Source organism: Zingiber officinale, chromosome 11A (assembly GCF_018446385.1).
Source record: "Zingiber officinale cultivar Zhangliang chromosome 11A, Zo_v1.1, whole genome shotgun sequence".
NCBI classification, from domain to species: Eukaryota; Viridiplantae; Streptophyta; class Magnoliopsida; order Zingiberales; family Zingiberaceae; genus Zingiber; species Zingiber officinale.
Genome location: NC_056006.1, coordinates 22,142,360 through 22,156,456, shown reverse-complemented (window position 1 = coordinate 22,156,456; position 14,097 = coordinate 22,142,360).

Here is a 14,097-nt window from a genome sequence, read left to right as displayed (position 1 = left end):
TCTGGATTTTCAGAAATGAGACCCTTCAACAACTAGCTTAATCATGTTATACAGATTAGATTATATGAAGGTTAAATAGTAGATTCTGACACTTGGACTAAATGTGGTGAATGGCTCTTTCATGACATAAGAAAATCTTAGATATGATTTGGCCTGAGAAAGACACCTTGTCGTCATTATTATTTTTCTAGAAGAGAGAATATATATACACGCCAGGCGTGCTATTCATGTTGTTTTACATAATCAATCTGCCACTGTCTCATTTTTAACATGTTTATCTCAAATTCTCAGTTTAAGCTATGGTGATCACAAGCAAATAATGCTGCATGTCTAAGTTTAGTTTGTTGTGTAATCGCCCATAATATCAAGTTAATCAAGCTCAAGTTGAGTTAAATTGGGGTTTTAATATTTAATTAATATATTAGTTAATCAAGATATCAAGTCAAGATTGACCGAATACTTAACAGTAAATTAATTTGTTAAGTTGGTTGAGCGAAAAATCAAATAGGTTAAGGTTGATCGGATATGTGATACGATATAAAAGAAAAGTGGGGCATAATTGATCGGACACTTGGCGGTCAAAAGTCCAAGTGGGTCACGGTTGACCTAGCACTTAGTGATCGAAAGTCTAACATTTAGTTGGCAAAAAAAAAGTTTAAGTGGATCATGATTGACTAGATACTTTTGATTGTATTAGTCCTAGAATCAATTATAAGATAATTGTAAAGGGCTCCTTTTGTATCATATTTCATTATTAATAAAGGCAAAGTTGATTATTATATTTACTTCAATACAATACCAAATGAATGAGTATAATAATGTCCTACAGTAGGAGGTTCTAATCTACAACATATCAATTGGATGAATTAATAATGAGATATTGTATATATACATAGAACACTACTTTTAACTATTCCTAGTCAAGCATTAATATGCAAGGAGAATATTAATGCGTTGAGACTAGTATGTAGGTCACTGGATGACTTAATCTCACAAGTCATGGATATGAGATATCAAGTATACACATGAATATATATTAGAGAATATATATTGAATGACCCGCTATGAGAATGTTTCATGGATCGTTATATGAGTATCATAAATATTCTCATGTGACTATTAGTATGAATAGCCCTTAAACCTGAAGTCACTACGGTTCCCTACATAGGAGTTGTATACTTTAGTATTGACAAATATCACCCGTAACAGGGTGGACCATAAAGTCGATCACTAGGTATGCAATAAGTTATGTGGAGGGATGTGAGTGATGTAGATGAGATCTATCCATTCCATATAATGGAAGTGATATCTGTGGGCCCCTTGATTAGTAGGACACAAGAATGCATGACCATGCTTAAATGAGTCAATATATGATATTGAGCTTATTTGATTGAGTGTGTCTACTTAAAGATCAAGAAACACAAAGATTGATAAGAGGATGTTACGCTCTATGCCTCATTGATCAATATAGATATCAAGGATAGAAGGATTGAGTCATACAAGATAATAGCCACGGAAAGGTTAAGTCAAATCTCTACATTCTCGTCACTTGGGTAGCAATGATGCCTTGCTAGATGTCACTCATTGCTTATGTATCTAAATGTTGATTTGGATATATTGCCAACGTTATGAGAACCTATTGGGCCACACACAAAGAATAAGTCAATAGAGATAAACTCATATGATGGATCATTGGATTAAATCTAATTCAAATTAGACTCATTGAGTTATACTCAATTGGATTCAACTATTGGATTGAGTCTAATTTGAATTAGACTCATTGAATAAATTGGATTGATGATTAATGAGTTGGACTCATTAAGTGATTTCATGAATTTGAATTCATGAAGAAAGAGGAGTGTACAACTTGAATTACTCATGCATTGGATGAAGAGTGAACAATTTGAATTGTTCATGCATTGGATGCATTGGACTCATTAGATGAAGACAAATATTAATGGTAATTAAGGCAATTGACATTAAGGCATGAGGCAATTTCAAGAATCTATAAAAAGGAGTTTTTTGGATTCATTTTGATGATGAATTTTTGGCGTCTTGCTCTTCTTCCTCCTTTCTTCCACTTGGCTGAAACTTCCAAGAAGGGTTGCTAGCACATCCTTTGGTTATTTCATTCTTTACTTTGTGAGTTTGTGAGACAAATGAGGCTTGTTCATGTGGATATCATAGAGGTGCGACCACTTGATCGAGCTAAGATCCCCATCTAAAGAAACATTGCTGTCGGGATTGCGAAGGGCACGCAACAAAGGTATAACTCCCTCTCATGTAAATCTTAGTATATGGTTTCCTTTCGCATGGATCTTTTGGAGGAACTAGATATTTTCCGCTGTGCTTTCATATGTTTAGTGCCCTAGTTCCTTACAGTGGTATCAGAGCCACTTGCGAAGGCATATACTAAGTTGTAGTAGAATTTCATATATGATATAGAAATTGCATGACATGTTTATTATGATTTGCATGATCATGAGCAAGTTTCGGCCAGGAGGTTTTTAACGAGACCATCGTGGCATTGCGGCTTATAATTAGTTGTTTAAATGATAGTAATTTTATGTCATAATAGATTGTGAATGTTATATGACATGGTGCATGGTTGTGGCCCTTAAACCCCGATATGATTGGATGTGTGTGTTGTAATTCATAATACGGCCTGCGTGTCATGCCTCTCATTTTCATTCTTGTTGTAAATTTAGACTACACTTGAGTTTTCCTTAGATTTTGTAATGTATAAATTAGAGAGGGACAAGTTTACTGGACAACGGTGAAAAAGGGAGGAGGACAATAACATACGACGATCGAGGAAACACTTGGAGAAGATGCTTTGACCTAGGTTGACCTTACAATCTTCTCATTAGTTTGAGAGGATCATAGAAAATGGGTCATAACCATGTCACATTTTATTTATGCATATATGTGATGTATGCCATGATATGCTATGATTTTATGTGATGCAAGTGTAGTTTAATCATAATTAGGTCTCTTTTAAATATGCCTACCAAAATTCGGTACTCACTTCTATCTCGATCATTTGTAGTCAGGTTTGCCAAAGAAAAGTGACTCTTTTTATCTTGATCGAGTGTGACAGGATAATAGTGATGTCCAACAATTGAACTTTGGGTGTGACTTAACTAAGTTACATCAATTGGATTGAGAACTTGAGGCATATCCCATACGATGTAATTCAATTATACTTGGGCGATTAGCCAAAGTTAACTCAAGATGTGTTATAATGTAGATTTCATAAGATGGGTACATGAACAAATAGTCTTGTTCACCTAATGATATAAAAGTTATATATGATGTAATTGGTAAACGTTGTCTACCTAAGTTATACAAATGTTGGACGATTAGCCAAAGCTAACTCAAGAAAAGGTATAATATGGATCTTGTCCAATTAGTACAAGTTGCCTACTTAAGTTATACAAGTCTTGGACGATTAGCCAAAGTTAACTCAAGATGAGGTATAATATGGATCTTGTCCCACTTGAATGTCTTTGCTCCTAGGTTTAGAGCTAGTAGTGACTTGCTCCTACCAAGCTTTAGAATTCAGTGGGAGAATCATTTAATTAAAGACCTAATTAAATGATCTAAATATGATACCTATTTCTGCATTGTAGATCACCATATTGTCTAGTACATCAAATACACTCTTTCTACAATCTATCCTTGATAAAAACAAGCTTAATAGAGCTAACCTTCTGGACTGGTATAGAAACCCTAGAATAGTTCTCAAGCAAGAAGGAAAACTGTACGTCCTAGAGCAACCCATTCCTAAAGCACCCCCACTACTGCCACTAGAGCTGATAAGGATGCTTATAAGAAGTGTCATGCCCCAGAGGAGTCCCTGTCCGAGAAAATTTCGGCAGCATCTCCCCTGTACGGTGGACAATCTGAAACTTTTCTACATCTCACAAATACCTCAGCCACAGGCGGCTGGAATAATAACAAAAAAATAAAACATCACCACGCAGTTATATATAATCTATTCAGCCTCTGGCTGTCACAACCACGCAGTTAAGATAATTAAACAGTAAAATAACACTCTGACTCGAAATCCACCCTACTCCACTACACTCGTAAAGCTCAAATCCGACGAACTCACCTCTTCTGCCATCCAGGCAGGCATGTAGTAGAATAAAATCCAAATCCAAATCCATCGCATCACAAAAATCCATATAACAACCAAGTATCCAAACAAACCAAGTCCACACATAATCAGTAAATGCAAAACAAAACTAAACGATATATAAACCACCGAGGTCTGCAGAGATCTAGCACTACGTGCTGTGGGGACTAGCGACTGGAACTCCCTCCTGACAGCTTCAACCTGAAAATAACAACAATGGAGGCGGGGTGAGTCCAACACTCAGCAGGTACAGTTGATATGCAAAGTAAAGAAATAACACCTAGCACTAATTATGCGTACAGTCTCCTGATAAAGATAAAGGTAAATGCAAACCGAAGAAGACAAGAGAGAATCTGTACTAACCAGGACCCGGTATAAGGATAAACAGTCCGAAAGGTATAGAAGACCTGTATGCATGTCAAACATAGGTATCCAAACAATATGCAGCATATAAATGCAGCAAACACAATCACATACAAATAATGCATCATGCATATGATGCCAATGTCATGGTCACCCCTGACGCCAGTCAGCCAACTCACAACAAAAGTGGGACCAAGTGGGTAGGGCTGTGACGACCGTGCACTCAGCAACACTACTCCTGATGAGTGATCGAGTGGACGGGATGCTGTCGGAGTACATACGTACTCCTACCCCAAATCATAAATGGGGGAGCGCAATGCTCTCATCTCCCGGTACACTATGACGGGGAGGAATCTCTAACGTGCTACACGCTGCGTCACACTACCCCTGAGCGGATCAACGGAGCACCGGAAGAGTCAAACTGACGTGCTACCACGCTGTATCTCGCTACCCATGAGCGTCACAACGGAGCACCGAACAGTGATGAAACTGGCAATGTGCTCGACAATAATGGAGCAATCTATCGCACAGCATGCGATCATGCAAATGGTGCATGCCACTAAGCATGGTAATATACTAAACCAACCTCTGGACATATAATAAAGGCACCATAATGAATAGATCATATCAAGATATACTGATCAATAAGGTATCAAACCTAGGTCCTGAACATGTGAAACATGGTTATATCACTACCCATGAGCATGATAGATCAGGTACAAGATCAATACGAGATGCAAACAAACAATCAATCAAACAGGTAACATGTATTGGGCAGTGATTAACTGAAACAAATAGGAAACACAATTAATGCAACATATTATTTTCATTACTAAGCATATCAAAGACAATAAGTCAAAAGTACCCGCCTCCGATAAAATGGTCCAAATCTGACTCTGAGATACTCGTCTCGCGTCAAAGTCCTGTATCGAACATATAGATATATTTTATTTAGCTACAATTCTCATAATTAGCTAAATAAAACCTCTAACCCTAAATTAGGGTAAAACACTAATCATACCAGTAGATAAATTCCAAACCTAATCCAAATATATATATCCAACTTAAACTTAACTAAGTCTATGTATTATTCATTTCTTATCTTTTTCATAGCTCCAATTTGGTGTATGTTGTAACAAAAGAAATTACTTTCTCTACACCTTACCTCAATTCACCAAAGTGTCTTCTGTTGGTCCACAACAGGTGGTTCCTGTCGGAGTAAGGGCAACCGCTGAAACCAAATACACCACGACATCAACTCTGTAATCAAATAACAAATCTGAAACAGAAATGGAATACCACTGTGATAATAACACACTAATCATATCTTACCTCCAAATCCAATGCACTACTCACGGTCAGAGCACCTCACTGCCGATGACGGTGACCTAGACCAAGTGAAGTCACTGCCTTCTGCATTCATCATCCCCAAATCAATATTTAGGATGGTTCCTACACTCCACCAAGATCCACAACAAAAAAATCTGCCCTGCATTCAATCTATATCTTAATCATTTACCCCTTACTCTACAAATCTCTTACCTCTATAGCATAAATCCTTGGCACCTTCTCCGTGATGGATCCATCCAACATCCTAATTTCTGCAACCAAACCTTACCTTCCACTTCTCACAGCAAGAACAATTGCTGGAAATTATGGCTGCTGGACTAAGGGTCCTCCACAGTCAAGACCTTCTGCTGGAAACTTCATTGCCGGAATAGGAATAGCCCACAACGAATCCTACGTCACCTCACAAACATCAACCGAACCCAGCAGGATGTCACTGATCAAGCATCAACCCTCTTATCTCTGTCGGCGTAGGCTTCTGTGGTCAGCGTCGGCTCTGTGGTCGGCGTCGGCTCTGTGGTCGGCGTCGGCTCTGTGGTGGCGGCAGAGGAGAGGAGAAGAGAAGAAGGTGATCGGCGGCGCCGGGTGGCTAGGGCACCGAGGGGTGCGTCGGCGATTAGGGCATAGCCGTCGGGCTGTGGAGTCGTCGGGTGAGGCTCGGCAGGCACGCGCGGGGAGAGAAGAAGGGAAGAAGAAGTGCCGAGGGGTTTAAAACTTCGGCGAGGAAGAAACCGCCGGCCGACGGTTAGGGCTCGGCGTCGGCTTCGGCACGCGCGGGAGGGGAAAGAAATGGCACGGTTCGGCGTCGAGGGAAGGAAAAGAAAACGGGAATGAAAATAAGGAAAAAGAAAAAGAATTAATATATATAAACTTTTCCTCACTTAAATGGGGTAGCCTAAACAGGCTTTTCCGGACCCCGTTTTTATCCCCGTCAACTCGTCCGTATGAGCTCCAAAAAATTCCCGAAAAATTTCCAAAAATTCCGGAAAATTTCCTTATTAATATTCGCCTATTTTCCGGTATTTTACAAGAAGTATCAAGATGATGCATTATATGTATCATGCCTTATGCTCGCTACCATGAACTCTGAGCTTCAGAAACAACATGAGAACATGGATGCCTATAATATGGTTGAACATCTTAGACAACTATATCAAGGACAAGCAAGACATGAGAGATTTGAGATCTCCAAGGCTCTATTTCAATGCAGAATTCAAGAAGGAAATCCCGTAGGGCCTTATGTGCTCAAAATGATCGGGTATGTGGAGAACCTACAAAGATTGGGATTCCTACTAGGCCAAGAATTGACCACTAACCTTATTTTACAATCGTTGCCTAAAAGCTATAGTCAATTTTTCATGAACTACAACATGAATGAAATTGACAAATCATTGCCTAAGATGTTAAGCATGTTGAGAACTGCTAAACTCAACTTTAAGAAGGCAAAGCCTAGTACCATTTTGATGGTGCAAAAGGGCAAAGGCAAATGGAAACCCAAAGGTAAGGGTAAGACCCAAGCCAAAGGCAAGGGCAAGACTCATGCATTGAAACCCAAAGGTGGAGTTGTTAAGGATAGAACCTTCTTCCACTATGGTGAGACCGGATACTTGAAGAGGAACTAAAAATTGTACCTAAAGGAACTAAAAAAAGGAAGAGAAGTGAGAGTTCTGCCTCAGGTATATATGTTATAGAAGTTGATCTATCTATTTCTTCTTCTTGGGTACTAGATATCAAGTTTGCATCTCATATTTGTACTAATGTGTAGAGGCTAAGAAATAGTAGATCATTGACAAAGGGCGAAGTGGACCTACAAGTAGGTAATGACACAAGAGTTGTTGCTATAGCTGTAGGAACATATTCCTTATCTTTGCCTACTAGGTTTATTTTAGAACTTGAAGAGTGCTATTATGTGCCTGTCTTGACTAAGAACATTATCTCTGTTTCCTTTTTGGAAAGAAAAGTTTTTCATTTGTAATGAATGTTTATTTCAATAAAATATTCTATATAGTGCATATCTTGTGAATAGACTCTATATTCTAGACTTTGATAACCCAATCTATAATATAAATATTAAACATATCTATGGCATTATCGCTTGGGTCACATAAATGAGAGTCGCATATCCCAACTCCATAAGGATGGATTTTTGGACTCATTTGATTTTGAATCATATGAGGTTTACAAATTTTGTCTTCAAGGCAAGATGACAAAGATTCCATTTAGTGGGCATAGCGAGAGAGCTAATGACTTGTTAGGACTCATACATACTGATGTATGCGACCCTTTCAAAATAGCATCTAGAGGAGGCTATCATTACTTTATTACATTTACTGATAATTTCAGTAGATACAACTACGTGCATCTGATGAGACACAAGTCAAACTCCTTTGAAAAGTTCAAAGAATTCAAAAATGAAGTAAAAACCCAACTTGATAAGAGTATTAAGATGTTTCGATCAGATCGAAGTGGGGAATACCTTAGCCAAGAGTTTCATGACCATCTCATTGAGTGTGGGATTACATCTTAACTCACTCCACCTTGAACATCACAATGGAATGGTGTATCAGAAATGAGAAATCATACTTTATTAGATATGTCATGATTGATGATGAGTCAAACAGATCTTCTTATTTCCTTTTGGGGGCATGCTCTAGAGATGACCGCTTTCACACTTAACCGCGCTCCATCTAAGGCTGTCATAAAGGCACCATATATGATATGGACTGGGAAGAGTCCCAAGATGTCTTTTTATAAAAATTTAGGGTTGTGAGACTTATGTTCGATGACAAGTCTCAGATAAACTAGGACCTAAATCGGACAAGTGCTACTTTGTAGGATATCCCAAGGAAATAAAGGGATACTACTTTTATAATCCCACACAAGACAAAATGTTTGTTGTCAAAAATGGTATCTTTCTAGAAAGAGAGTTTATTTCTAGAAAAATTAGTGGGAGTCAAGTAGATCTTGAAGAAATTCAAGATACACAAACTAGCATTGAAACCTTAATGGAAACTGAATAGGTACCACAAAATGTTGTGGATCATGATTTTGTTACACCACAAGAAGTTGTGGAGCAACAATCTGTTTAAGTAGCACAAGCTCTATGCATATCTGATAGAACCTGTCTCAATGAGCCTATATCTTATCAGGAAGTTGTACAAGGCCAAGATTCTGAGAAATGGCTAAAGGCTATGAGTTCCGAAATGGAATCCATGTACACTAACTAAATATGGACTTTGGTTGATCCACCTGAAGGGATCAACCCCATTGGGTGTAAGTGGGTTTTCAAGGTGAAGACTGACATGGATAGACATATGCATACCTATAAAGGTAGATTGGTACCTAAAGGATTCAAACAAATTCATGGTATAGACTATGATGAAACATTTTTACCAGTTGCGAAGCTCAAGTCCATTCGGATCATGCTTGCTATTGCAGCTTACTATGATTATGAGATCTGGCAGATGGATCTCAAAACTACATTTCTTAATAGAAATCTCCTTGAGGATGTGTACATGACACAAGTTGAGGGTTTTGTAGATCTAAAGAATGCTGGAAATGTTTGTAAGTTGTAAAGATCTATATATGGATTGAAGCAAACTTCTAGAAACTGGAATCTTCAATTTGATGATGCAATCAAAATGTTTGGTTTCATTAAGAATGAAGATGAAACTTGTGTCTACAAGAAGGTTAGTGGGAGCACAGTCATCTTTCTTATATTGTATGTAGATGACATACTTCTCATTGGAAATGATATCCCTACTCTTCAATCAATGAAGACTTGGCTTGGGAATTATTTCTCAATGAAGAACTTAGGTGAAGCAGCCTACATTTTAGATATCAAGATCTATAGAGATAGATCTAAAAGATTGCTTGGCCTAAGCCAGAGTACATACATTGACAAGGTGCTTAAACGTTTTGCCATGGAGAATTCCAAGAAGAGATTCCTACCTATGTCACATGGTGTGAGTCTTTCGAAGACTTCATGCCCCTCTTCTAAGGAAGAAAGGGATTGCATGGATCAAATTCCTTATGCATCTATTATAGGATCTATCATGTAAGTCATACTTTGTATTCGTCCAGATGTCTCATATGCGGTAAGCATGACTATCAGATACTAGTCAGATCCAAGTGAAGGTCACTGGGTAGTAGTCAAGAATATTCTTAAGTACTTGAGAAGGACTTAAGATTATTTCTTGATTTTTGGAGGTAATGAAGAGCTTGTTGTAAAGGGTTTCACAGATGCTAGATTCCAAACTAACAAGGATGATTCTAGATCGTAGTTAGAGTATGTATTTTATTTAAATGGTGGTGTTGGGTATTAGATATTACAGTGGTTTCATCTCATTTGAGATATCGTCGATAGATGAGATGTGAGGATATGCAGAGTACTGACTGATGCTAATATTACGGATCCCTTGACCAAGGCTTTGGCATAGAGGAAGCATGATGGTCATACTAAGTCACTGGATATTGGATATTTTAGTGATTGACACTATTGCTAGTCAGAGATTGTTAGTATTTGTCCTAGTACCAATTATGAGATGATTGTAAAGGACTCCTTTTGTATCATATTTCATTATTAATAAAGGCAAAGTTGATTATTATATTTACTTCAATTCAGTACCAAATGAATAAGTATAATAATGTCCTACAGTAGGAGGTTCTAATCTACAACATATCAATTGGATGAATTGATAATGAGATATTGTATATATACATAGAACACTACTTTTAACTATTCCTAGTCAAGCATTAATATGCAAGGAGAATATTAATGCATTGAAACTAGTATATAGGTCACTGGATGACTTAATCTCACAAGTCATGGATATGAGATATCAAGTAGACACATGAATATATATTAGAGAATATATACTGAATGACCCGCTATGAGAATGTTTCATGGATCACTATATGAGTATCATAAATATTCTCATGTGACTATTAGTATGAATAACCCTTAAACCTGAAGTCACTACGGTTCCCTACATAAGGAGTTGTATACTTTGGTATAAACAAACATCACGCGTAGTAGGGTGGACCATAAAGTCGATCACTAAGTATGCAATAAGTTATGCGGAGAGATGTGAGTGATATAGATGAGATTTATCCCTTCCATGTAACAAAAGTGATATATGTGGGCCCCTTGATTAGTAGGACACAAGAATGCATGACCATGCTTAAATGAGTCAATATGTGATATTGAGCTTATTTGATTGAGTGTGTCTACTTAGAGATTAAGAAACATAAAGATTGATAAGAGGATGACACACTTTATGCCTCATTGATCAATCTAGATATCAAGGATATAAGGATTGAGTCATACAAGATAACAACCACGGAAAGGTTAAGTCAAATCTCGACATTCTCGTCACTTGGGTAGCAATGATGCCTTGCTAGATTCCACTCATTGTTATGTATCTAAATGTTGATTTGGATATATTGCCAACGTTATGAGAACCTATTGGGCCACACACAAAGAATAAGTCAATAGAGATAAACTCATATGATGGATCATTGGATTAAATCTAATTCAAATTAGACTCATTGAGTTTGACTCAATTGGATCCAACTATTAGATTGAGTCCAATTTAAATTAGACTTATTGAGTCAATTAGATTGATGATATGGGTTGGACTCATTAAGTGATTTCATGAATTTAAATTCATGAAGAAAGTGGAGTGTACAACTTGAATTACTCATGCATTGGATGCATTGGATGAAGAGTGAACAATTTGAATTGCTCTTACATTGGATGCATTGGATTCATTGGATAAAGATAAATATTAATGCCAATTAAGGCAATTGACATTAAGGCATGTGACAATTTCATGAATCTATAAAAAGGGGTTTTTTGGATTCATTTTGATGATGAGTTTTTGGTGTTCTTGCTCTTCTTCCTCCTCCTCTCTTCCACTTGGCCAAAACTTCCAAGAAGGGTTTCTAGCATAACCTTTGGTTGTTTCATTCTCCACTTTGTGAGTTTGTGAGACAAACGAGGCTTGTTCATGTGGATACCATAGAGGCATGGCCACTTGATCGTGCTAAGATCCGCATCTATAGAAACATTGCTGTCAGGATTGCGAAGGGCACACAATAAAGGTATAACTCCCTCTCTTGTAAATCTTAGTATATGGTTTCCTTTCGCATGGATCTTATAGAGGAACTAGATATTTTTTGTTGCGCTTTCGTTTGTTTAGCGCCCTAGTTCCTTACAACTTTGCGGTCGAAAGTCCAACAAATAGTTAGCATGAGGCATGAAATCCTAATGGGTCAAGGTTGACCAACCTCAGGTTGACTCGAGTTTGAGTTTCAATATTTGATTAATATATTAATAAGATGTCAAGTCGGTCAAGATTGGTCGGATACTTGATGATGTTGAAAGTCTAATAGGGGATTATCATGAGAATAAGAAAGTCCAAGCGGGTTATAGTTGATCGAACACTTGGTGATCAGAAATTCAACAAGAAGTTGGCAAGAGAAAAATCCAACTGGGTCAAATTTGATCGGACACTTGGTGATCAGAAGTCTAATGAGAAGTTAGTAAGAAGAAAGTATAAGTACTGGGCCATAAAGGACCAGACACTTAGCATGTGATAGAAGGTCTAAGTGGGTCAGGGGTGTCTAGATACTTAGCGATGGGGCGTAAAGTCCCAGTAGGTCAAGACTGATCAGATGTTAGGCAACGAAGAAGTTCCGATAGAATAAATTTTTGAAGGTTATAACTTTTAACTTAGATATTAGAATGAGGTGATTTTTAGTGTGAAACAGAGGTCATTCAAAGATCTATACTTACACCAATCGATCAGTAAGGTAAAAAATAATCATTCTGTAGGTTTAAATGGCCATATTTTATGACAATTGTATCAATCGATTGGTAGGTGAAGATCAACCTGAACAATAGCCTTATAAAGAGGATTTCGAAGAGCATTCTCGGTGTTGGTTCTTGGGGGTTTTGGAGCAAAGTGCTCCTGTATTTCCAATCATCAAGAGGCATTCCAAAGTGAAAAAGAAGCAAGCAAAGCAAAGTATTTATTGTAAAGTTGTTTTACTCTTCATTTATATTTGTATTTTGTATTTGCTTGTTGTGTTCTTGTAAGAACAAGATGTAAGAAGATTCTCTACCCCCGAAAGGTATCCGAAAAGGAGTTCATCATTGAGAGAGATCACTAGGAGTAAGCCTTGGATTAGTGTCCTAAGAAGCGGATACCAAATGAAATCTTGGAGTTGTGCATGTGGCATTAATTCAAGTTTCCTCTGCGCATTCAAATGACAAGTACAAGATCGAGACAAAGCGATCATAGCTATTCACCCCCTCTAGCTCGCACGGATCCTAAAAAGGTTGATCAGATGTTAGGCAACAAGGAAGTCCCAACAAAGCAAACTTCCGAACGCCATATTTTAACTCAGATATTAGAACTAGGTGGTGTGAAATAAAGCTCATTCAAAGATTTATATTTTTACTCAATATTAGTCGACTGATTATGTGTATTAGTCGACTAATTTTGATCAAAATTGAATAAAAGCAAGTTGATTAGATTGTTCAACTCGATTGATGGCATCAATCGACTGATGGTTGATATCAATCGATTGATGGCTTCATGAACTGAAGAGAAGCGAGTCAGATTCGCTTGTTTGATTCAACTGATTGCATTAGTTAAATGATGGTTCACATTAGTTAACTAATGTAGATCTGAATTGAATAGAAGCAAGTTAGAATCATTTGTTCAGTCAGATTGATTTAATCAGTTGAATGATGGTTTATATCAATCAATAGATGTTTAAATTATCAACAAAATTAGATAGATTTCAGAAGTTTTAGTGGTCGTTCAACGATAAGAATAATATCAAAGACATATCAATCGACTAATGGGTAAGATTAGTCAACTAATAGACAAAAATCAACACCTTACCTAAATGCTTTAAAAGAAGGGTTTTAAGGAGATTTTGAAAGTCGATTCTTGGAGATTCTGATGCAAAGTGTTGGTGCATTTCAGATCAATAAGAGACATTTCTAAGTAACAAGAAAACATCCAAAGCAAGTTCTTCATTGTAAAGTCATTTTCAATTTAATTTATGTTTGTATTCGTTCTCATATTTGTTTGGCAACAAGAAAAGGTTTGGTCTGGGAGGAATTTGATAAGTGTGAAGCTTATAGGATTTTCATCATGTTTTCACACTACATTTGACCCACTTTTGCATGCATGATTTGGGATAACCTAATTCTATGCTTCATTTTTATA